Raw genomic sequence first — 25,335 nt, forward strand, 5'->3', positions numbered from 1 at the left:
TGCCAAGGAGCAATTAATAGATTAACAGAATAAGGTGTGAGTGGCTTTCCCAAGGACAAACTACAGGGTTATGGACAGGCAGTTGTAAGCGTTTGAGTTAATGAATTACCAACAGTAAGCTGAACTGTGAAGACCTACAAGGTACGTGCTCCTGGTCACAAGTGATGTATGTGATGATAGTATGTATTGCCATGAATGTTTCACTTAGCATTTGCTGTGCTTTAAAATGTCCTTGTCATAGCTTAGCTGATTTCCTAGGCCACACAGCATCTTGATAACTGCTGGTCCTTTGTCTCTTTGTCAAAGTCCTCCCTCCTGTGCTGTGATCCATCAGAATTCAGAGATAGGCTCTATGCATCCAAGCGTAGGAAAGTGGCTAAAAGAGCCAGTTTGGCTCTGGTTGTTCTCAATAGTATCCACAGTCTTCAATGATTTCCACATCTAAAATACTTTCTTATACTCAAGGAAATTCTTCACTTAAAAAAACCCCCCTCCTTTGAATTCACAGAATCACAGAATCACAGAATTGTAGGGGTTGGAAGGGACCTCCAGAGATCATTGAGTCCAACCCCCTGCCAAAGCAGGTTCCCTACAGCAGTTTTCCTGTTTTAATAGCTTTTACTGAAAATGGCAGAATTTACCATTCATCTATACTTAATGATAAACTTCTACAAGAACCGTCTCTCATCCGTGGGCTGAAAAAAGCCCTTGACTCTGCACTTTCTGCTTTCTGTTCAGCTGTATCCCAGTCTTCATCAACAGCTCCCCATAGGAATTGTTATACTAAAAATGCAATGACAGAAATGTTGCTTTGTTCAGGACTGTTTGGGAGCGCTACGAATGCTGTGCAGATGTGCATACTGAAACCTTTGTATCTCTATGAAATGCACTGCTGCATTTTGCTACGTTTTTCTCTAAAGCTCTAATTAACCCCAGTAAGCAGCATGCTTGAAAGGGGTAAAGGAAAATAGATTTGAGGAAACATTCAAAGCCCTGTGTAGGTGTTGCACTTTTGACCATGAAGTTGCATTCATACTTGCAAAAAGCACAATGGGAAATGTGTCAATCACCTCTTTGCAGACGCACCTAAGCCTGTGTAAGCACAATGCTGGTTGCCACATAATTATAGCACAGGGCTGTGTCCCAGTACCCCAATTTCTGTTTGTGAGCCTGTGTTTGCCCGGCGTGTAACAAAGGACAAAGCACTGAGCTTCTCCAAGTCAGTGTCATCACAAAGCAGGGCAATCACCCATCCACACGAATCAGCTGGTGCTGCAGTGTTCAGAGTACTGTCAAGATCCTGAGTACAAAGCTTAGTGTTGGTCACAGTGTTATCTTCCTCACTGTTAAGTGCGAGTATCTGCTAGGTTGAGATGTTAGAACTTATCTGCAAAGTGCGTGGCCTGACCACCTGATAGACTGGCTGAGGCTCTGTAACAGATACTTCCCTTTTTGCTTCTGTGGGATGCTAACATTTCTCAGGCTCCTATACAAGTCTGGAAGAAGTTTCAATAAGAGGTATGGGCACTCTGCTAAGATGTGTTTCCTCAACTCTGTCCTCAGTATTGAAAGCATGGATAATAACAGACATCAACAGCAATATATTTTTAGGTGTTATATGTAATATATGAAAGTATAAATGCATTACAGAGCTGTATTTGAAAAGTGAACTGCTTGTATTCATACGTATTTTCATCTACAAAGATTTCTTCCTGGGAAGAGAGCAGAGAAAACAGAAGGGTCGGCGTATGACAGATGCACATCAGGGGTGTCACACTGCAGGGAGGCACTGAGATGTCATAACGATGGGCAGGCTGTACAAATCTGAGCAGAGCAAAATATACCGTTTAGAAAACCAAGCAGACGTAGAAATCATTAACTGAGGGAGTGAGAAATGGTACAATTTTAAAATAATATGCAATCTGGAGAAGTCTCTGTAAAACAGGTGTTAGAGTTTTGAGTTAAACTTTTTACGTTTGTCCCCATAGGCAGATCTGTTAAGTTTTTTCCCTGAGAGGGTATAGGCTTGAGGGGAATCACCTGTACCATAGCAGTATCCTTTGCTTTTAGAAATGGAACTGCAATCTGCTGCCTGTGCTGCTCTGAACTGACCTTTGAGTCTGCTCAAGCAATCCAGTATCTGTTTTCTGAGCTAAGCTTTAAGTCACAGGCTTTGCAGCAGTCTCCCCAGAGAGCTTTGAGGCAGTTCATCAAAGCAGGTGGAAGAAAGAATATGTTGTAATAGATCTTTCATTCTTGCATATGAGTAGCAAGGAGGAACAAAACATGCTGTCTGTGGACATAATTTTTCTTTAGAAACCAATCATACCAGGACTATAAATATAAGCAGTGTATTACAGGTGCTACATACAGCCTTAAATACTCTTTTCTGGTGCCAAAGTGTATGCATTGGTGTGATTTTGTTATGGACAGAGAGAAATATTGTCTTTTTTTTCTGTGACAGCTCAAATATTGCTTTAAACAAATTGCTCCCAAGATGTGGCTATAGCTCATCTCAAACATTTTTATTGTCTGAATAGCTCAGTCCAAATGAGCAGGGTTTGTGTTCAACTTCCTAAGTAAGTTAATGAGCTACTTAGAGTGCTTTGTGATTAGAGTTTAACCACCGTCTTGAAATTTCTGCTTCTGCTTTGCTTGCTCAGCACCAGTGCAGCTCATTCACTATTCAAGCAGTTATTTCCTAGAGCTGCCCCTTCCTATTCTCAGTACTTGTGTTCCAATCTCCCACAAAACTTGACTCTTCCTATAGGTCTTGTGTGTCCTGAAGGATGTGTACCTCTGCTCAGGTTAAGCTGTTCCTCCCTGGGCCTATTCTTGCAGCGTTTGTGAACTTCCAGAGACCATTTGGAAATGAGTGTGATGTTGAAGCTAGCAGCTCTGCTGCCCAAGAGATTGAGTTGCTGTCATATTGCATCTGACTTGCATCAGATCAGAGTTTAGGATTTGGGTGATTTGTTCCTCAGATTAATGTCAATCTGTTTTAAATTAAAACACCCTGGGGCAAATCCTTTGCTGTGATCAATGAACTGTCTGGCTGCAGTCAACCAACATTGCAACAGACATGAATTTGGCCTCCAGGTTCATTGCCTCATCCCATACAACATCACTTTCCTTATGTGATTCAGACATCAAGTCTTTGATCTTGTAGGTTGTTGACTGTCTTTCACTGAAATTAGTGAGAATGGAGGGTGCTTTGGTGTTCAGCACCTTGTTGGTTTGACCATAAGAAATGGACCACATATCTGCTCTACCTAAAAGATAATTACAGTGTGTCTGTGAACAGGAAATCTGCTTTGCACCTGTTTTATCGCTGCAACAAAAAGCACAGGAAGTATTTGGAAAATGAGGAACACACCTGTGTGTGAGTGTATAACAAAGCATCTTTATATATAATCATTTGCTATAAGTTATTTCAGAGTTGACAAGCTGTTTTTCAACTTCACGTCACCACTGTCTGATGCATCTAATTAATCCTGTTCTCCAGCTGACAAATATCAGCTGTTCTTTCTAAAATGTCGTTTCTCCCTTAAGTACATCCCTCTGGCAAAGTTAAATATTAATTATCTTTTTTTTTATTTTATGATTATTCATAGGTGCTAATGTCAGTACACAATAAATGGATACGTCAATACCACAAAATATTAAAGCTGTTGTTTCTGAGCCTCTGCAGCAGCTGAAAGTGAATGCAGCAGTTGTGGCTGGCTGATGCTGGCAGCCATGCAGCAGTGGTGACACTCCAGTGCTGTCCTGGGTGAACAGGGACACTGGACCTAGATGTGGGAAACGGGCCTTCTCTTCCCAGCTTAGATGCTGCTCTGTTTTATACTTGCACAAATTGTTTCACCTTTTACTCCTCTTTGCAAGGCACAGAGTAGCTCAGACACTGTGGAGCCTGGATGCCTTCCCATGTCTATATTCTGTAGAGCTGGGATGGTCTTTTGCTTTAGCATTTGGGCTGAAGCTTTTTGGGGTTCTCATGTCCTCCTTTTATGCCAATAACTGTGGGAGCCAGTGATGGGCTCTGCTCTTAACAGTCTGTCATGCTTTGTCCTACTGTTTCAGTAATTCCTTCCCTGGTCTGCTGCGACCTCTCAGGCAGAAGAGCACAGTCCTTCTTTTGGGAGATGTGCTCACATTGCTGGAGCATCTTTGTTGTTATGTGAGAAGGTGAATATCTCACTCAGATCCCTTTTTTTGCTTGTCTGCTTTCTTTCTAGCACCCACCCATGTCAGTACACCTACCTTCAAAGCCAGCTGTCTGCACTCTGGCCTTCAGGAAGAAGTCATGTTTCCTGAGGCCCATTATACCAGCTGTACCAAACATGGGACATCCTCAGCTGTTCCCACAGAGATGTAGTGTCACCTTGCTGCCACACTGATGTGAATGAAGGCTGATGCTGTCATTTTCTTTCCTCCTGGAGGAGACCTTGGATTTGTTTTATCCAGTCGGAACTGCAGCAGAACTCATTTGCTGGCCCCAAAAGGCAGCCAAGTATGGCTCTGCAAGCCCTTGTCCCTTGAGCTTTTCAAAGCATTGTGGGCAATTTTGAAGCTGTTCCCTTTCTCAGACGGCACTCAGGTTCAGTTTTGTCTCAACGTCTCTTGCTCACTGAAGCTCAATCCATCTCTGTGTGGATCAAAAAGACGCTGAAATACATGGGGATTTCCTGTAGCTGTTCCCTTGACTTTGACCTGTCTTTCTGACCCAACGTCATGAATGTTTTTTTGGTGTGACTAGCATTTTCCTACCCACATCACATAGCCCAGTGTCTCTGCAGCCCATTGTACTGGACTTGTGTTGCCTTCCTTTCTGCAGCCGGGATGTGAAACAGTAACTGACATTCGTTATAGCCTGGGCTAACATTTTGGAAACATGTAGATGAAAATTAAACTCCATCCAAGAGTGGTATATGTTAGAAGCCCAGAATCTTTGTGGATTTACTCTTTGTAAAGACAAAAATTACCAACATTGGTTTGCATTGTGAGTGCCTGGCTTTGGAAATAGGTGCAAATAACTGTGCCTGGGTGCCAGTCGAACGTGTTAGGTTATGGTTTTATTACATGAAAAGTTGCAGTTTCTCTAGTGTTGCAGTGTCAGAAGAAAGAGATATAATTTGACACCCGATGGAAGTTTTGGAGAACACTATTTCTTTCCAGGTTAGGTACCTGCTGAAAATCCAACCTGTAGCCATAAGAAACTGAGATGGGTAGAGTCCATGTGAATGTGAAAGCTCCCAAACTGGCAGTTAGGGAGGATATTCAATCATTATAATTATTTCCAAGTAATTTAGCATATCTCTAATTATAATATGAGGTCATCTTGATGCAAAAAAAAAAAAAGAAAAAAGAAAAAAAGAAAAAAAATTCTAATTAGACACAATCTCTTTTCACATACTTCTAATAGATTCCAGATGAAAACCTTTTGGCTTTTCTTATTGGGAACTTTTAATTATTAATTTACAATTTTTTTTTTGTAATTAATTTTTTTGAGCAAACAGGGCAAATCAATCTGTTTGAATTAATGAGCATTTCCTCCTCGGTTTCCCAGTCCCCTCTTCCTGTTACTTCTTTTTTTTTTCCCCTTCCATTTATTTGAATATTACTCTAATTCATTCCTGTTTGTTTGCAACCAATGTGAAATGATTCCAAGCCATAGGTGGGCAGCAGACTGCAGCACCAGAAGGGGTGCAGCTCCAGGAAGGAAGGGAGGAAGGCAGGCAGGCTGACTGTACTGGTCACCTTCATGTAGCTTGTGTGAGGACTGGTCATGGCAGCAGCAGAGTTAATCAGCACTGTGGGACTGAGGCAGGACAGAGTAACGGAACGGTGGAAAGGGGAAACCACAACCACAGAGAGGGAAATTGATAAGCACCCAAGCAAGAAGAATGACTGATCTGCATTTACTAAAAAAAATCATTGTAAGCTGAAAATTGTTTCACCTTGATACTTTATAAGAAAGTCCCTATGAGATCAGATTTGCAAAGAGCACCTGGGCAGTATTCACAGAAACATATCTTTATTAGTCAGCGTTCATACGGTCACTTTCTCTTTCCAGTGTTCATATGTATCTGTTCTTTTACCTTTCACAGATGCACCATACGCTCCATAGCAGACAAATTTCTGCTTTGATGCATGCTTTCCTTTGGAATCTCACTAACTGTGAGAGGCAACACTATCCAGTGGTTTGAGCTGCAGATTGGGTGCCAGGAACTCTTGTCCTGATTGGTTTTCTAACTCATTCTGTATTTTCTGTCTCTGTCAAGCAGCTGAAGCTTTTGTCAGCACCCACAGTGGTCCCACAGTGTCATGCAAAAGTGACAAGAAAGCAGTGTTGCTCACATGGTCTCTGATGTGAGACACTTCAGTTTTCTGTAGAATCAGTTCTCAGTAAACGAGGAAACCTGACTTAGCAAATGTTTTCGTCTTTTCTTCTTGTTTTCTTCACCTGTTAAAGATATGTAGCAATATCTAATTCTCTTGGATATTGCAAAGTGTAATTCATGTTTGTAATACACTTTGAAGACAGAAATTATCAAGTTGTATTAGCTCAGAGACTTTCTCTTTTAAACAGGATCTTTACCTTTCCTATAACTCACCTCTGCTGATCTCAGCATGTACTTAATGTATTTGGAGATAAATCTAATAGGAGAAGTTTAGATTCAGGGACAGAATGACCATGGGAGAGAAGAGTTTTGTGAGATAGTAGATTGCTGCTTGGAGATGCAATCTACAATCTCAATTTGAGAAGCAGATCAAGGTGAAATAGTGCTCTGTCCTAATAGATGCATTCATCTAATTTTCTGGTCAATTAAAAATCAGCCCAGACAATGCATGAAGACTGGGGAGATTAAATAGAGTCTACAGAAATATCTCAAGGAGCAAAAAAAGTACAAAGAAACTGAGTCCGCTGGGCTGAAGCAGTCGGGCAGTTCCAGTAAGAGGCAGTGCCCGTTCTATGAACTTTACTGTGCTAAATGAATTGTGGTACTCATGATTACTTCTACAATAGTAAATAAAACAGGCCAGGAGACTGCTTTCTGGCCTCAAGGCCAGCCGGCATGTTGTGGCTTTTGACCATAAAGTCTTTTCTCCTCCCACCTCAACAAGGTGGCCCATGCAAACCTTGTATTAGGAATGGTCGCTGGCTATTGCTGCAATGTCTCCAGGCATTGCTTGTGAGTGAGCTGGTTGCCGTGGCACAAGTCTGTGCCAAGGGCTGTGCTGACAGCCCCACGGTGGGGTAATGGTGTGCCAGGGCTTGGCACTGTGCCTAATGCAGATAGCTCGTTCGTCTTTGACTCTCAACCGCATCCTGCTGTTCCTTCAGCCTTTCCTTGAACTCTTAGCTTGAATTCTTGATCTATTAGTTTGTCTTAAAATAACATTATCAGGATCTCACTGCCCTCTGTAGTGGGTCAGATCTCCCAGCCCATGGCTGCTTGATGAGCAGAGGGACATGAGAGTCCTTCAGCACAGCAAAGAGCATGGGGCTACACTCTTAGATGCATGGAGAGCAAAGGGGTCAACACCCTGCCTCAGCAGAGCAGGCCATGTACAGGCCACAGTGCATTTGTGGGGCAATTCTCTGGGCTGTCTTTTCCTGATCATAGCCAAGATTTTAGGCTGTAATAACTTTGAGGCAAGGAAGTGGATCTCAGCTAATAAAATGCCTTCTGAATTCACAAGGCAGTGGAAGTTGGTAATACTATAGCTTTAGAAAGTGAGGTGGAAAGTGATTATGAGACCTACATAATGTATTCTAGAAGAACTAATTTCTTCTAATTTGCAAAGCTAGAGAGTGTAATATAGATAATTTTTAGGTTTCTGTGTGTAGTTACACATACAAGTGTATTTATTTGACAAAACACTGGGAAAATTGGATGATGATCTGAAATTAGAGGCTGACTCATAATTGGAATTTAATTTGTCAGCTAGTGAAATTAGTAGCAATGAATATAAGACATAAAATGACTTTATCAAATTTTCTCCACAGATCTTTTACAGGAGAAAGACTGTACAACACAAAATACAATTCAAAATATTATAAAAACTGTAAAATGATAGTCACTTCTAGCATATGGCAGAAAGAAATGAAAAAAACCCAAACCCCATTGCTTTCTAGGAAAGTGTAGACTGTGTCATTCATATTTAAGCTCTCCCAGCTCCAATGGAGAAGGGAGGAAGGGCTGAATGTACATCCCTCTTTCTCACTTTGTAAGAAAAGCTCTCAATACTGTAAATTTCAGGATGCAAACTTAAAGTAGACAAACATTTAGCCCATCTCCTGAACAGGACTGCCTTTTGCCCCAGAAGCCCAAGGCAAATTTTGTGTTATCCCAAACCAGTCTTCAAATAGCAACACCGGTGGTATGGCAGTTTTGTTTTCCTGTAGGAGAAAAACGTTCTACTTGGGCAAAGAGAAAGGAACTTTTCAGTCTTTGCAAAGACCTCAGAAAGGGGAAATCACAAGAATCTGTAAAATAGATTTTAAAAAAACAAGAGCCTGGGATTTTTTATTTCATTTTATTTTTTTAAAGGCAAGCTGAACTGGAATAAATACAATGTCTCCTACTGAAATATCTGAAGTGCAAAAGCCCATCTAGAAGCTAGGAGCAAGGGTTGGGCTATGGAAAAGTAGAAATCAGCATTCCTTGGCCAGGAAAACAGATGTAATCATGAAGTAATGTCAGGCTAAAGAAGTATCATTTCTCTGCAAGCATATGTCCCCTCATTCACCTGAAAGATTCTTATCTGTTTTCCCTCCTAAAATGTGTGTACATACCTAGATTACTTGTGAGAAATGTTGCCAGCTCCCTCATACCTGACATTTTCATGGCCCAATTTTCACTCTGCTTTGGACATCATAGCCTGAAATCCCAACTGTACTCCTCTAAAACACTTCTTCTGAATCCATCCCATAGTGCTGGCTCTACCATCGTCTGAAGCCAGAGGTAAAAAAGGCAGGAAGGTGCCAGGAACTAGATGGCTTTAACCCTTTTTGCAAGAGATGCTGGCTGAGTGCCCCTTTATCAGATCTTGGAAGATGTTAAAGCCAGTAGTTCGGCAAATATGCAGAAAATCTTTGATGATTACAAGAGTCAGTTTTAAGTCATGCAAAGTGAAATGCTGAGGAGCACTATGAGCCTGATAATCTGAATGGGTAGCTAACCCATCAGAGGTGGTGCAGGAATGCACCCTGCTGCCAGGGGGCCTTGTAGACACCCACCCTGTTTCCCTGGCAGGCAGCGAACGCATTGGTACCTTTCATCCTGGTCTTCCATTTTCCCTTTTGGACCTAAATCAAAGGGACAGGCTCTCCTTCCCCTCAAAATACACTGTTGATAAACCTTGCTGAGGAAGAACACAGAAGAGAAATGACTTCTTCTGTCCAAAGGCTAGGAGTAGTTGTTCTTAAGCAACAGCTTTACTAAATAAGTGCAAGAGCAGCCTTAAGAACAACTTCACTAAATAAAGCGGTGAAAAAAATACACCTTTCATTCCTTTGATACAAACAGTTTGGACCCTCAGTAGCCACTTCCCTATGACAGTACTGTGTGATACAATCTGAGCTTCACACAGTTACCAAACTTTTCCCTCTATTTTTTCATGTCTCTAAAGCAATTTCCAGTGTGCATGTGAAGAGTCCAAAAATATTAATACAAATAACATTAAAAGATGTTTCTAGTGCTCCTATTCAGGCTGTTCTTGGCAGAAGGCTAGGGAGTTCAGCAAGAGCTGCTCAGTTTTGCCAAAGCCAGCTGAGCAGCAGGTTCCCCTCCTCCTCCAAGAAGGAAAAAAAAAAGTCTGTCAAGGCCTAGATAAACTTCAAAAATGTTAACAGAGAAAAATGGAGAATGGTCTAGAAGCCAAACATATTAGGGGAGAGGGGAAAAAATCTGGGTAGCTTGAAATGGTAGAGGGGGCAGGATTTGCCATGGGATGGTAAGAAGGGCTGCAGAGGGGATTAAAAACAGGCAAGTGAGCATTACTGGAGGCTGTAGATATTACAAGGGAAATAGCTGCTTGCTGCTGGCTGTGTAGGAGGCTTGTCAGACTTGGGGAAGTAAAAGCATAGTGCTTGCATCAACAGGAATTTTTTATTTTTATGGCATCTGGTCCTGTGTTGCATTTGGGCATGATATTCATTGACCTACCTACATGTGACACGTTTGCTGTAGGCAGTGTCGGTTGTTGCAGCTGGCAAGGAGTGGAAAGTTGACAGAGGGGAGCATGAATGCCCAGGACTGTCCAAGCTCTCCACAGGCTCAAGCTGGGTACATTAGCAGCAGTACCAAAGGTGTCCCACCAATCATTTCAGCCAGGCAATTTCAAATGCTCCAGCTTGGGCTTTGGCTCTTGGAAGCCACTGCGTGCAAAGAAAATGTGTATTTAGTTGCCAGCCAAAAGAAGTGCTTGAGCCATCTTCAGCTATTTGAAAAAGCAAGGATTGGATCTGACCTTCTTGTTCACGTTAAAATGGGGCATGAGGTGGAGGGAGGGAAAATCCTGCCCTCCGTAGCTCCTCCCATACCTGGGTATAACTTGCAATTCCTGTGCTCACACAAATGCCATGGCCTGAGCCTGGGCTTGGCCAACTGCTGATTGTTTTTTGCGTACAAGAGCCCTATGTGGCCAGAAGACATTTCACGATTGAGGTCAAAGATGTGCACTGTGCCTTTCTGGCTTGGAGGCAGTGAGGAGAACTGGACTGAGATTTAACCGGCATCTAGCAAAGCCCCGTCTGTCCAGTATTTGAGACTGTGCAGGTCCTCTTTCCATTGCAGATGTTTTTTGGAGACTGAGTGTTGTTTTCTTGGTAGTGGTACTGCGTCCTTTGAATCCTAGCAGGCATTTACTAGATGTGCACAGAGCTCAGGAAGCTATCCAAGTCAATTTCAGAACAGTAGATGTCCATAAAGGTTTAAAAGTGCTTATCAGTCTGCGGCTTTACAGGAACATTTTTAACATACTAACAGGTCAAAAAAATGATGAACAGATTTTTTTTGCTGTTATGGATCACAGACTCTTTTGTATTTCATTGGGCCTGTAGTGTTATTGCATGAAAAAGGATTGGAATGGATAAACCAGGAGTCTTTCCTGAGAGCCTAGAACTGAGAGATAATCACGCAGTATTGTAGGGAACAGAGAGAATAGGAGCAATTGTGTTTAGTACCTGAGTTATTGGAACGTGACTGCATATTCCTATGAGCCAGGAGAGAAAGATTGTTTTTCCTTTCTGAAGAGGGAAAATTGGAGGGAAACTGTGCCAGAACCTTTCCAGGTTTAGAGAAGTGGAGGAAACACCTGCTACGCCATCAGCATTCTTGTTAACAGTGAGTACATGGCTGACAGAATCTGTCCCTTCCGGAGATGATTCAGACTCAGAAGATCTTGGTAGTGATGACATGAATGCCTGGTAGCTCCTGAAAGCAGAACTAATGAGCAGTGCCACTCACTTAGCGTATGGTTTGACAACAGATGCACATGTTGGTAATTAAGTATTTGGCTGCAGTACATTATTTTATTTTTGGATTTCTCAAACACACACCCATGGCAATCTCTAGATACATTTGCATGATTTAAAAGTGCTAAACTTCTATCATAACAAAGGAAGAAATATCAGCAAAGGGAGCTAAAAACCACTTATCTGAGAGCCTTATCTGATAAGTGGTTTTTAGTTCAGTGTGAATGCCTGTAGACCTTTCTATGCACCCCAAATCAGGCTCTGTATGGCAAAAATTTACATAGGAACAATCCCAAACTCCTCTCTTGTGTGAAGTTGATCGGGGCTATTCCCATGGTATTTGACCAAACCAGCATGCAGTCTTGGAGTGGTTTCTTCTACTGAATCATCACATCAATCACTGCTTGTGACCATGCGGCTTTGAACTTTGTGAACTTCATAAATACCTGAAGGCAGTTATACCTTGCAGAACAAGAGAGCAGGTTCAAATACTTCATCTTAGAAGAGACCTTCTGGAATGTTTTATCTAACCTTGCATGTTAGCAGCATGTCAAAATGTTAATTCTGACCTTAGCTACAAGCTGCAGAATATCTATGTGATGGTGCTTGTTGGGGAGCCTAGTTCCCCAATTTATACCTTTTCTAACAGTCCAGATACCTGTTAAAACTCCCTCTTGGAGCCCATGAAGCTTTGCTGTATATTTCAAATGCACTGGCAGAACAGTTGCTGTAGAAGCGATGTAATTGCTTTTCCGCTTGTTTGTCCAGGTTTCTGTGGTAGGTTAAGGAGGAATTAAGAAGCATCATAATGGCATGCTGGAGAAGCATATGATGACTGGGGAGGTGTCCTTGTCTAGGAATAGTGTATGACATCATGGCTTTCCCTGGACACTGTCTTAAAAGATAATAGTTTCTTTTTGCACAGAAGTTAGGACCTGTGCCAGCGGTGTTGAACTCGAGTTCATTCTGAGATTGTTAAAGCAGCAAAACTGATGAGAGAACCTGTCCTGTGCTGTGATGTTTGTTAGTAGTGCTACACATGATCTACTGGAATATCCTTGTAAAATCACCTGTGAAATTGGGAAATATTTTGAATGTCTGGAGTCTTCTCTAGAAATTCCCAAACTTGCTTTGCACTTCATCAGAATTCCAAGAATTTGTCACCACTGCCTTCCAAAGTTATAATTCTTCTCAGATTGTGACATCTTTCCCTGAAGAGATAAAGCAAAAATCTCCTTGTTTTCCTCCCTGTGTTTGTTAGCATGATTCTAGAGGTAAAATTGTAAGATGCTGTTTTACTTACTGAGAGCTGTCTCTGCACATCTTTCTGTGTGCCTTTTAATTGGCTGCAAAGCCTACCTCTGTACACCAGAAAAAATGATTATGGCTTAGACTGATAAAGAGGTTAGCTATGCTTAATGAAAAAAGAATTTAAGTCAGCTGAGACTGAGAAGAACATTTAGGTGTTTGAAAGAACAAGACAGAAAAGAGAATACTAAGAAGAAGGATGTGACCAGGCAGCTCCACCTACGAACTGTAACCCCCCAGGGTCATCTCAGATTTCTGCTATGTACTAGCATACAAAACAGATTACATCCTAACACAGACTGCAAGCATGAGAGTATTGGAAATATGTTGCAGGTGTTTGATGGTAAACAGTGTTTATAGCTGCCAGGATGGAAACATTTATGTGTGAGTGAGTGCAAGTAGAGGGCAGGCCTCAAACTTTCACCCCATTACCTTTGTATTTCGGTTTTGCTTTGCTGAGTACTAGATGCCCTATGATTTCATCCTGCTAGTGAAGTTAAGAAAGCACTGATGATTTTACTCAAGCATGTCCTGTGTTAAAATTTGAAAGTCTAGCATCACCTGAGAAGTAAGAGGGCAAACTTATCACAGGGACAAGAGTGGAAACTGTGCACTGGAGATTGAATGGGAAAGGATGAGCTTTGACAGGCTTTACTTTTTCAAGCAAGTATTTTTTGCTTGGGTGGGTGGTGCATTAGTTATATATACAACTCATGCTTTTAACTGCAGCAAAATGTGAGAAGGTATAATAATAGCTCTTCACGTTGAGGCTTCCTCTTTTTTTTCAGTTCAAAAGCTTTGAGATTTCAGATTATTCTCTTTCTGAGAACTGGGGGAAGTATTTTTAATACCTCTCAGTGTGAGTGGTGACTGGATTGCCCTTAGCTAAAGATGAAAATAGCTGTAAATTTACTAGGGAGCTGAGCTAGAAGATCGGACTTCCAGTGCAAGGTTCCTGATTACTGCTTTGCAGTGGTTCCCAGTCACTCAGGAACATAAAGGAAACAAACATGTCTATCCCAAATACAATGAGGTAAATTTGTCTTTGATGACTTAATCTACATGAATGGATAAATGTGCTCTACTTGTATTCATGAGAAAAAAATAAAAAAAAGTAGTGTTGGTATAGCTATAGCCAAAAAAGTAGTGTGTTTACTAAATTTTTGCCCTGCACACAGCATTTGACTTGCCCTCGATTAAATGCTAGCACAAGCAGTAAGGACTGAACCTGTTGGTATCCTCTGTCAGGATTACCCGCAGGCTGGAGGGGGCAGGGAGAGGACAAGGAGGTGTTTACCACAGCCCCAACACACCCACTGCCACTGGGTGGGGTGGATGTTGAGGAAGAAAAGGTTAATGAGCTCAATCAAGTGATCTTGTGTGGCAAACTACTACGGAACATCCTTCCTCCTTGAAGAAAAGTGTTCCTACTTGTTTTCCCTTTTGGAATATGGAGTTCTTAACACCCACTTATGCCAGTGTAAAGTCAAAAATACAAAAACATAAAATGGCTGTTCCGGCTCTGTCTTCTCATGATGGTCAACCGAACGCCTACGGAAGAGTATTCAGGGCAAATCTAGGAATATCTGCTTGTAAATGTCCTTTCTTCCTAAGCCACAGAAGTCTGGGTCTAGTAGCCCAGTGAAATGTCTGTCCTCTGAATTCGTGTAACTGCACCTTGAGACCGTGTACTGTCCTCAGTACACTTTGGTGAGTTTAACCCCAGTGCTGTGTGATGGATCGCTGTGGGCTTGGTGAGGAGCGGAGGCCTCATTCAGGCGTTTTCACAATGCACATGCTGAGAGCCTCAGGAGATCAGAATGCCCCACTTCCTTTTTTTCCCTTTTAAATTGGGCAGATGCTTTAAACAGAAGACATTTCTTCTTTAATTTGTAGCTGTTAATTCATTTATAAACTACATGTGCTTCGTGAGTGATTATGCTAATGTACTTAAGACTATTTAAACCCTTGCACTGATTAGCCTAGCCATTTATTTTAGCTATATTGTACAAATAAGATGCTATCTTAAAATGTTTCTAAGAAAACTCCATAATCACAAATACTTTATTAAGTACAACTGTTGGATTTACTAAGTTCAGCCACTTATACGTTAATTTTTAACTTTACATTTTCTTCATGTGTACTAGGTGGTGGGACTAGGCTGGAGAACACATTTAATGGCAAAAATCACCCATTAACTTTATATTTCATCCTGTCTCCAGGCAAGAGAGTTTGTGGGGTCACACTCAGCTCATGCATGCAGAATAGCAAGCAGGCTGTAACCCTGCAAGGCAGGTGTAAGGCGCTGGCTCTGTGCCATGGATTAGCACAACAGGGCCCTGGCCCTGGTTTCTGCTAAGGTCTGCCAGGTGCTACAGGGCTGCAGGCAAATCACGTAGCCCGTCGGGCCTGGTTTTCCCCATCTGTATGGGGTAATGATGCTTGGCTACCTTTGACGTTTACTGATGAGAAGTGCATTCTGAGTCATAGGCGTTGTTGCTAAAGGTATCTGGAGCGATGATTTATTTGAGCAGCTTCACATTGAAGGTGGCTGAGGTTGTTCTGATAAGGGTAGTATGGGGCTGCCATGGTGTTGAGGGGTCAGTATCATTTCCTAGTGTCATTTCTGGCTGAAATGATCTGGGGAGTATCAAGAGATCCACATCAGTTATGGGGCAGGGACACCATCCCACAGCCCCGAAGAATGTGGAGGAAGCTGAGGAGAACTGGTGATAATGAGGACAGACTCTTGTAGGCACTTTCTTCCCAGGTTGTTTGGGTTAGCTCTTTCTCTCAGTGTTCAGCACTGTCAGCAACAGACATTAAAGCAGTTAACCAAGCTTTGTGTAAAATAGCTGCGAAGGTCATAGTGAAATGCAACACAAACTTATCTCAGCTCATCTGAAAATTACCCTCATCAACTGCATTGTTTATGCCTGATAGATAGCCTGAGCACCAATTAGGGCTGTCATTTCCTGAGGTGCCATCGGGGTAGGTGCAGGTTGGAGATATGCAGGGAGGGAAGAGCTCCAGTGGCTGGTGGCAGCAGGTCCCCAAGAGCCCCATGTGGGCCACCCAGCCCTGTGTTGTTAGGGTTCCATGTCAACTCATTTTAGCATCCTCCATCCTCCTCCCCTCTGCAACAATCTCGGAATTATTATGATATATATTTTTTTTCCTGATCTGATACTGCTTTTACTGATGATGCTGTGATGAACAAAAACATCAAGGTATTTCCTGCCCCAAGATGGCCACCCACAGAGGCATGGTACAGAGAGAAAGCTGGCTTGTGTTGTGGCTGTTGTTTCCCTTTGCTATCAGAGCTGCAGTCAGAGTCAAATGGGTCATTCTCTCTCCCATCCTCTTCTTTGTGGGAGAGCTGCATACTGGGGAGATCAGCAGAAAGTATAAAAGAGAAGATGTGGGAGGGTAGAGACTGGGCTCATCGTGGAGGGTGGGATGGGAGAAATACAATAATATAACAACCGAGTCAGAAGCGAACCACTGGGAGAAGTGAAGACCTTGAAGGAGTGATAGGCAATGACACTTTCATATTTACATCTTTTTTCTGTGCCCTAGCGACAGTTATTTGTTTCTTGGAGGTCCTCCATACCCTGCTTAGGTCCAAATGGATCTCTGATCTTCTAAACATTTGCAGCTTGCATTGAGGTGTTTTAAGAACTCTGATGAGCAGAAGAGAACAGAATCATTAACAAGGGGCATAAAACTACAGGCTTCACAAAGCAGTATCAGAGAAGGGGAGAGAAAACCAAACAACCTGAAGTAGGCATCTCTATATGCAATGCAGTAAAGCTACTTGCAAAAATGTGCAGTGAAGGTAAAATAGAAGAAACACTGCTACTTTGTTAAGATGTGATATTTAGGGGCTTAAATTTGCCCAAAGGGGCAATTGCTTATATACATGCAATCCTGTCAAGCAGAACCCCTGTGCCCGCCCGCTGGGGATACGGACACCTGTGCAAGCGGGTGCTGGCTTTTGCATACGCAGAAGCTGCTTTTAGGGTGCATGAGTGCAAGCACTCCTCCCTGACCATCTGCAGGTGCACGGTTGCATGCAAAGAGACAAAGGGAAGTTGAAAGAAGGCAATAGCATGTACTCTTCATAGTAAAAAGTCATGAGTCACACTTCAAAATGTTGTCAGATTCTGTGTTTTGAGGCTTTTTTTTTTTTTTTCTGCTGCTAGGAAGACCAACGTTTCAAGGAGAAAGATAATCTTTAGGAAAAGGGACTGCGATCCTAGGAGAGCATGAGAATTCGTGACTCTGAAACTTTTCCCACAGATGTTTCACCTATGTTGAGCTCAACTGCCCACAGCACAGATTCAGCATCATGCCGTGTCACAGTTAAAAGTAAACTAAGAGACCCTCTTGTTGTCAGTCTTTGTAAGAGTGGACAGCAAAGCACCAGGCTGCATAGCTTGTGGTGACATAACTCCCACAAGAATGGCAGCACCAGCAAAGTGATGCCACATGTCAGCACAGCTTCCTTCACATGCATGTGTGCAAAGCACTGCCTAATGGTGTGTGTGCAGATTCTGCTTTGAGATAAAACACATCAAGATCAAGCTAGGTGTGTGAGGGCTAAACACCCAAATCCCTGCAGAATGGACAGCAGTTAGATTTTGACATTTTGCATTTAGATGTGCATAAGAGTGATGTTTTCTTGAATAAATAGATGTGCAAAATATGTGCTGGATCTTACGATGGATTATATAGCAAACTGAAACCAACTTAACCATGAACACAAAGCCGTGCTACTTTTTCATCTATGCTGCTAATAAAGGGAGCTAAACATCTTACCTACTTTATTAAAAAAAAGTAATACTGAGTTTTATGCTTATATGGCTTTCTCTGGAAAAAAAAAAAATAATCATGGTCACAAGATCTTGCTGTACTGCAACAAAACTTCCTACTGAAAGGCAAATAGGGGCATCTGAAAAAGAAAGGTCAATAAGAAAAGGAGAGCCTAGTCTGTGTTTTAGTTCTGATCAATGGGAATTGAACCATTTGCCTTTAGTGGCAGCAGAACTGTGGGTGACACAAGCACATTCTCTTTTTTTTTCTGAGAAATGCATTTGTAGGTTCTGTGTGGGAGGGTACTGCCCTGCAGGAAGATGTGCCTGGGGACCAGGCCTCCAAAGCTGCATGAATGCAGCGATGAGGGGTACAATAAGTTGTGCTACTCAGCTCTTCTCAGGTAGATGTGGGGAATCTTTAAAAATATGAAGAAGTCTATCTTAGATAAAAAGCTGTGGTTTGTAGAACCTGGAGGTTCCCTTCGTAGTTTCCTGGAGCAGTCCTGCTGGGAGTTATTTTGTCTGATGGGTTTATTGAGACAGCATCATAGGTGCATTTTCTCCCTACCCCTTTTTGTCTGATCAGAATGACATGGAGTATGGAGAAGGAGTGGAATACCTGACATGGAGTATGCATTCAGCTCTGCTCCCATTCCTATCCATGGCTGATATCAAGCCATTGATCAAGCTTTCAGTTTTCATAGGAGTGATGGAAATCCTCACATTCCTCTTATACACTGTGTGCTGCAGGTGGGTATTAACCGAAGGTGCCCGGAGCAAACATTATATGATGTTATAATATTAAACAATTGATAGGCAATTCTCTCTGCTAGAGCAACCAGCTGAAGAGGTAACACAACCTCTTATAATAAGGACAAATGATGACTGAGGTGTTTCTATCTGAATAAATTGTACAACACACACTCTGATATCCTTGGGTTTGATCCTGCACTTCTTGAACATTCTTATGGGCCAGTAATACTGAGAAGTGTTTTGGGCATGTGGGGAATGCATTTGAAGTTCAATGTGGAAAAGATATTAGCAAATTATTACATGAAGCACAAAGACCAACTGGACCTGTGTTCACAAAGGTAACCAAATTAGGTTTTGTTGGGTTGCTCTGAATAGGAAGGACAATTTTGCTTTGCTGAAAGAAACAGTAGAATTAATGAAGCTGAATGTTAATGAGACCATTCAAAACTAAAATAAGAGTAGACTGTCTCTGCCAGTTGATTTGAATAATATCATAATTAAATATAAAATTAAAACAAATAAAAGACCCAAACCAAAGAAAAGTGCATTACATTGATTTTCTGTTTGTTGATGTTGATAGAATGTCACATGCTTTCTGCATCTCTCTGAGCCACAAATAAATGGCTGAGATCCATCACTCAGTTACCTGTACTAGGTTCTCCTTTGTCATTTCAACATGATCATGCTTCAAATATATGCATTTAGACACTAAAATTTCTAATGAGAGCGATTTTCAGTATAGGGGATTATTTTATTTACATTATCCATTGCTGAGCTTAAAAATTCAGTTTCTTTTTACTAGTCACTGGGTGGTTGCATGAAGCAGTTCTAAAGGAAAGGTGCACAAGAGGGGGGAGGATTCAAGAGCAAGGGGTTTTTTTTTGCTGCCAGTGAGATTTAACTATTTGCTGTGAGCCCAGAGAATGACAGTCGACTATGACAAATGTATCAGCCAGAGTTAAACACAAAGCAGTTTATTAACGTGGGTGGCATGATTGGCATGAAATAGAAATTGTACTTTGCATTTATAAAGTGTCATTATTCGGATGAAATTAAACTATTCTAATATAATGGTTGAAACAGACAACATCCTTTTTAAAGAGAGGAAACTGAGGCTTATTAGAGCTTAATGACACACACGGGGTCACACAGTTAGTTTGAGGGATAAACAGCTGAATTAGAAGACCTGACTTCCATTATAATGCTCTACATTAGATGACAATCCACAGCAGAAAGAATGAATTGCAAAAAAAAAAGGCAGGTGGATAATGAAAGGAAATGTACCTTAAGTGTTTGAAATATATATAGTGGACCAGAATGAAACCAATGATGGAAACCTTTGCTCGATTTTAAAGAGAACTAAATGTATTTGCTCACAGAGCATTTGAAATAACAGGTTACTGAAAGGGATGATGGGACCTGAGAGAAAAAGTGAAAGCATTTATTGAAGATAGTGCTAAAAGTTGTATTTTTGCCTCCGTTTTCAGGAAGGAATAGAGGACAGATGGTAGAAATTTCCCAAGGGAGAAAAGTGAATTACTAGAGAAGATCAGGATCAGACCTGAACAGGTGATCATGAAATCGAAATGCCTGAAAACTCAATTTCTCAAGGTCGAAATAACCCATGACTAAATAACCAGCTTTTCTGAATTCTGAGGCAAGTGGGACAAACTGGGAAAACGAGGAGATGCTGGAGGACGGGTAAGACTATAATGTCAGTGATGACCTAGTTTGGAATCAGACTACATCAGAGTATTATCAGCTAAGGGTTTCTATTTTATGTGTGTTTCCGTACCACACGCATTACTGAAGTATCCAAGGACCTTCACTAACATCTGTCGTGTGGTCCTAGTTCATTCAGCCTTAACTCTTGGGAGAACAAACCTGTATTGGTGGGCCTTGTAGCTTTTAAAATTATTGTTAACTTTTTAACTTATTATCTAAAATAATAATAAAAATATAACATGTTATAGTTGTTGCATTTATGATAATATGTTAGTATTATTATGTTGTTATTATTGTTATTGTAGAATGTTTGTTGCAAGAAGATAGGTTAAGAAATGTGTCCTTTTGCTGAAGTGGAAGGTTGTAGGTTAGGGAGAGAGTAGTGCATTTCCCAGTATTGTTGTTCCTGGATGAGGTTTGGTCTGGGAATTTCTGGAGATTTGGCAAAGTAAGGATGAGAGATCCTTCTCCCTCACCATAGCTGTTGACCTTATCTCCAGCTGAAATGTGCCTGCTTTCTCTCTGCTTACAGGATAAAGACCCTTCTCACTTCACTTATAACCATCAGACTCCAGTTGTACTGAGGAATGCAGTTCTGTTCCAGTTTCAGTCTAGCAACCAGATTTTGTGACATGCCTTGTTCCTAACGCTAAGGAGTTAAATGCCTAAACATCTTTAAAATCTGTGTTGACTTTATTCCAATTTCATCCATCTCGGAATTGTGCAAGTGTGCGCAGTGTCCCTGTGCTTCCACATCATTTAGGTAAATACTATAGTATGAAAAGAGACAACAGCCATGGGGCGGATGCTGGAAAGCTAGAGTGGAATGTAGTGAGACATTAGTGAGCTTAAGTACTGTGATCTGATTATTTGTAGTCAGTGTGATTACATGAGAAATACCATGTCTAACAAAGAAATTCTATTCAGTTTTGTCTTTTCTGAGGAAATGTAAAGAATTGCAGTGGACTGACATTATGATTAGAATTTAGTTTATGGGCCTTATGGAGTAACTGGATATTCTAAAGGTGACACAGGATAATCGATCTTGTTTAGTGTTGAGAGTGAGTGTTGAGTGTTTTTCTCTTCTTAGTGGATGTCACAGGGAGGCATGAGCTCTAGTAGATGCCCAGAAAGGGCTTGACTTCCCATTTTGTCAGTTATGACTGTTTATCTTACATCAAATCCTTCGGTCTGGTCACAAGTGAACAGATGATGGCCTTGACAGAATCATCCTGCTGGATCCTGGTTGGGCTCCTCTGAAAGAATTAATGTTCAAAGTCAGAACAATTTTTTTTTTGACAGCTAAGAAAAAGCCAGAGGATATTTTTTATCTAGAACTAACAAATTATTAGCATTGACCATGAAATATGACGCATTCCTAGATTTCACGTAGCCATACTTTTATCTCTCTAAATTTGCAGTTTTTCAGAAGAAAGAACATTTTTCTTCTGACATTAGGAAGCCAATTAGAATGTCTGTTGTCCAACACTCTTGAGTTATTACTAAGCCTAATTTATAACTGTAAAGGGCATTGTGTATAGCTTGTTACCTCATGTAAAATGTGCAGGCACTGAGGCAAGAAGTCACTTGCCCACCAAGTATGCCTGGTGTTACTCACAATGAATGTCACGTTGAGGGGAAGAATAGATAGAAAAGAGGTCATGTGCGGCTGACGTTGACTGAAGGTATGTTTGTGCCCAATATTGTTCAATACTTATCTTCCTTGTGAAAATATTGCTATTGCAATAGTACCAACGTTTCTGTGTGTGTTGATACAAGCACCAACTGGGGAAGTTTGTTCAGCCTCTTCACATATGGAAGTGGTGTCGAAAATCATCCTCATGTATTTTGCATGAATGTCAGCTGTCCCTGTGAATTTCTGTATTTCCTTAGCATACTGCACCAGGCGGTGCTTCTGGATGAAGCTTTGCCCAAAGGCACTCCCCTGCTCATTGCTGGGCTGGGTCTCTGGGCTGTGCGTGACACAAGGAGTTGCCCCTGCAAGTTTTACTCACGCTTATAGGGTTCAACTCCTTCCTGTCTCCCCCATGCTCAAAGCACTTGTGGGTTAGAGTCGCCATCCGCAGAGGCCTTTCTTGTCCGCTTCCCAGCAGCACAGAGGGAGGCTGTACTCACACAGAGTCTAAATCCAGATCAAGAGGTGCAGCGCGCTCTGGTAGGATGCAGGTGGCGGGAGTGGGAGTGTGCATGCTCACAGTGCTGCTGGCTGACAGCTAACCAAGGCGACTTCCTCCTCCTACGCACGGGGCCCAGCTGAGATGCACTGCGAACCTCACGCCGCTGGGATTGCTTCTCTGTTCTCACTCTGTGCTGAGATGTGCGGCGAGGTGTCGGTCGGAGTGGGTGGAGTGGGGTCACATCCTCTCTGCCGTGTCAGGATGGGGTGACAGGCATGATGACAACCACTGCTTGCTGGGTGAGGGATTGTTCCGCTCTGCTCCACAGCGATGCGGCCTCACCTTGAGCCCTGGGTACAGATTTGGGTTCTACAGCATGAGAAGGGCATAAAACCAGCTTGGAGAGAGCTGTGAAGATGGTGAAGGGTCTGAAGGCAAAATGTGTGAGAAGCAGCTGAGGTCCCGTTTGTTCAGCCCGGAGAAGAGCTCCTCACAGAGAGGCATCACTTTTTAGTTTTTCAGTTGTTTGAACCATACACTTATGAATGATCAGTGTGAAGTGGGCTGTAAAGAACAAAGTTAATTCTATCTCTGTTCTGTGTAAGGTATCCTGTGTACTTTAAACCAGCTGTATACAAAATGGCCAGGCTCTTATCCCATGGCAGAACTTTGAGGTAATTCAAACCAGTTGGTATCAGTCACTGCTCTGTCAAATACCCAGGTACACTGGGCTGAGGAACAAGATTCAGACTGACACTGCACTCTTCAGATTGCTCATGTATCTACAGTTTCTTCTTGATTAGAGATGTGTGCTGGGGTGGGTGAGCAGACCTGGTTAATGTATTTGCTATTGTAATTAGGATTGATACCCTTAAATCTCAGCAAGAGCTGAATGAAATTTAGTTCCACTGCACTGAAAAGTGCTGCTCTGTACAGTGCCCAGCGTTCTGTCACTGGGACTACTTAGTGCACTGCTAATAAAAATAGTAATACAGCAACAAGGGATAGTAGTTTAGTGAGGATATGTTGCTTGAATTGGGTTTTACAGCTGGTACTCAACTCATCTCTCACTGATCTTTTCAAGGAAATCTTGAAGAACTATTTTTTTTGATTCAGAGTTCTGTATTTGTCTGTGTACATTGTGTATTAGGAAGAAGTAGTATGCACCCTCTTTCCTCACTGCAAACTTCTACTATGGAGAAAGCATTGGTAGGGATTTAATAAATAGGAACTAAATTTGCATTTTTTTTTTTTTCCTCCTTTTTTTTTTTTTTTTTTGGAAGCAATTTACATGTTGTGCTTCTGGATCCTAAAGCAAAAGGAAATGTGCCTGATGCTAAAATTGGCTTAGTGGCTCCAGTTCTCTTAGCTTTGCACCACCTGCCTCTAATCAAACTGTCCAATTACAGGAAACAATTGTTTTCTTGCTTTCTGTTAAGTGCAGAAATTCATGCACTAAAGGACTTTTTACCAAATGTTGCTTTTAACAAAACCACTTTCACAATTTGGAAAAAAAAAAAAAAAAAAAGAAGTGATGTTTACGTCCAGGGTGCATGTTAGAATTCAAACATATGGTCACAAAGATTCACACAAGGTCATTCACAAAGCAGTAATATTTATCTTAGCTGATTGTAGGGTTTGGAAATCTCTATTATATTGGGAACAACTTAGTGGACATTAATAGATTTTCTCTGTTGTGGTGTTAAGCTGAGAATCAGGCTGTGACCTATAATTAGCACGTACATGAAAAGCACTGATAATACAGAAGGGAAATTGGTCTCTCTAGATATGCTTCCTTAATGTGAGACAATGACTTCAGGCTGTTTCTGATCTGCGAATCTCCCATGTGAAGACTTGCTGAAGGAGAATAAAATAGAATAAAAGGCATACAAGAAAAATGATCCAGCATTGGTTAACAATGCTTTCTTTGCAAAACTAGATCCCAAACCAAATTATAGCCCTTAACACAGTCAGTCCTACAGAAATACACAAGATCACTTAGATAAAGTGAATATACAACCTGTCCTGTGTCATCTTAATGAGGGTATTTACATCTGGACCTAACAACTGCTGTTTATCTGCAAAGGAACAGATTAATAAGGAAGGTGTTAACAACATCATCTGCTATGAAGGAGCTTATCAATTATACTGAAGGTATTTGATTCCTTGTCAAACTTTGCGTGAAATAAAATAGACCAAATAAGGGTGTAACAATCCCAGTTAAGAGGCCTGGATGAAAAGAGATTTAGAACACTAAAATTTCCTTGAGAAGCGTAAGACAGTTATTGGAAACTACTGAGTGGAGGAAACATGGGGAACTACTATTTGCTGTCTCATAACATGGGAAGGTGGGGGGTATTCTATGAAATTGACGGTTGATAAATGTAAAACAGATAGATGAGTAACTTGTAAGCATTAACTAGTAAGCCCTCAGCACGTGGAATTAATTTCCAAAGGAAATCTATATTAAACTGCAGCACAATTGGCAGCATTACTACAGCCATGTTGAGAGGGATGATGAACTAGAAACAACTTTTGTTTCCAAAATGTGTTTAATGTGTGTCTACGTACTTGCATACAGCTTGCAACTACGCTAATTTTTCCTGTAATTTCCTCTGTCAGTTGAATCAATATGGAGATGTTTGGTATAAACCGGGAAAAGCTTTAAAAATTAGATAGAATGCTGTATATGAGAATTTCTCTTTGTCCTCATAACTGTACTTTTCTGTCTTTTTCACTCCCACGTTTTCCAATTTTTTTTTCTGCCTTTTAAATCAAGATCAAGAAGGAAACAATACTGGAGATTTCTATGTTGGCTGACACGTACTGTTTAGCAACTTTTTTGTTTGTGTGCTGAAGCGGGGGGTTGGGGAATATATCACTTTATCCCTGTTATTTCCTAGATTGCTTTAGTCACACTCGAATGGCTAATCTTGTTGCATTTATATGGATGGCGCAGTGGTATATATGATAAGAATAAAAATTCAGTAACTGTAGAACAAATCTCCATTGCTTTTTAAAGAGAATAAAAGGGAAGAGTAACCTAACACAAAGCAAATGTTGCTTGCAGTGCAGTAAAACCCAGACAAAATCTGAAATGCTCCATAAA

The 25,335-nt window shown here is 41.4% G+C and overlaps 1 protein-coding gene across 1 annotated transcript in view; it reads left to right on the forward strand.

Moving 5' to 3' along the window:
- LOC122162458 overlaps positions 1–25,335 on the forward strand; it is a 134,152-nt gene that overhangs the window by 25,006 nt on the left and 83,811 nt on the right. The gene's annotated exons all lie outside the window — the stretch shown is intronic.

This window comes from Centrocercus urophasianus, unplaced genomic scaffold (assembly GCF_019232065.1).
Source record: "Centrocercus urophasianus isolate 14NV4802_14NV808 unplaced genomic scaffold, USGS_Curo_1.0 seq_10, whole genome shotgun sequence".
Classification (NCBI taxonomy): Eukaryota; Metazoa; Chordata; class Aves; order Galliformes; family Phasianidae; genus Centrocercus; species Centrocercus urophasianus.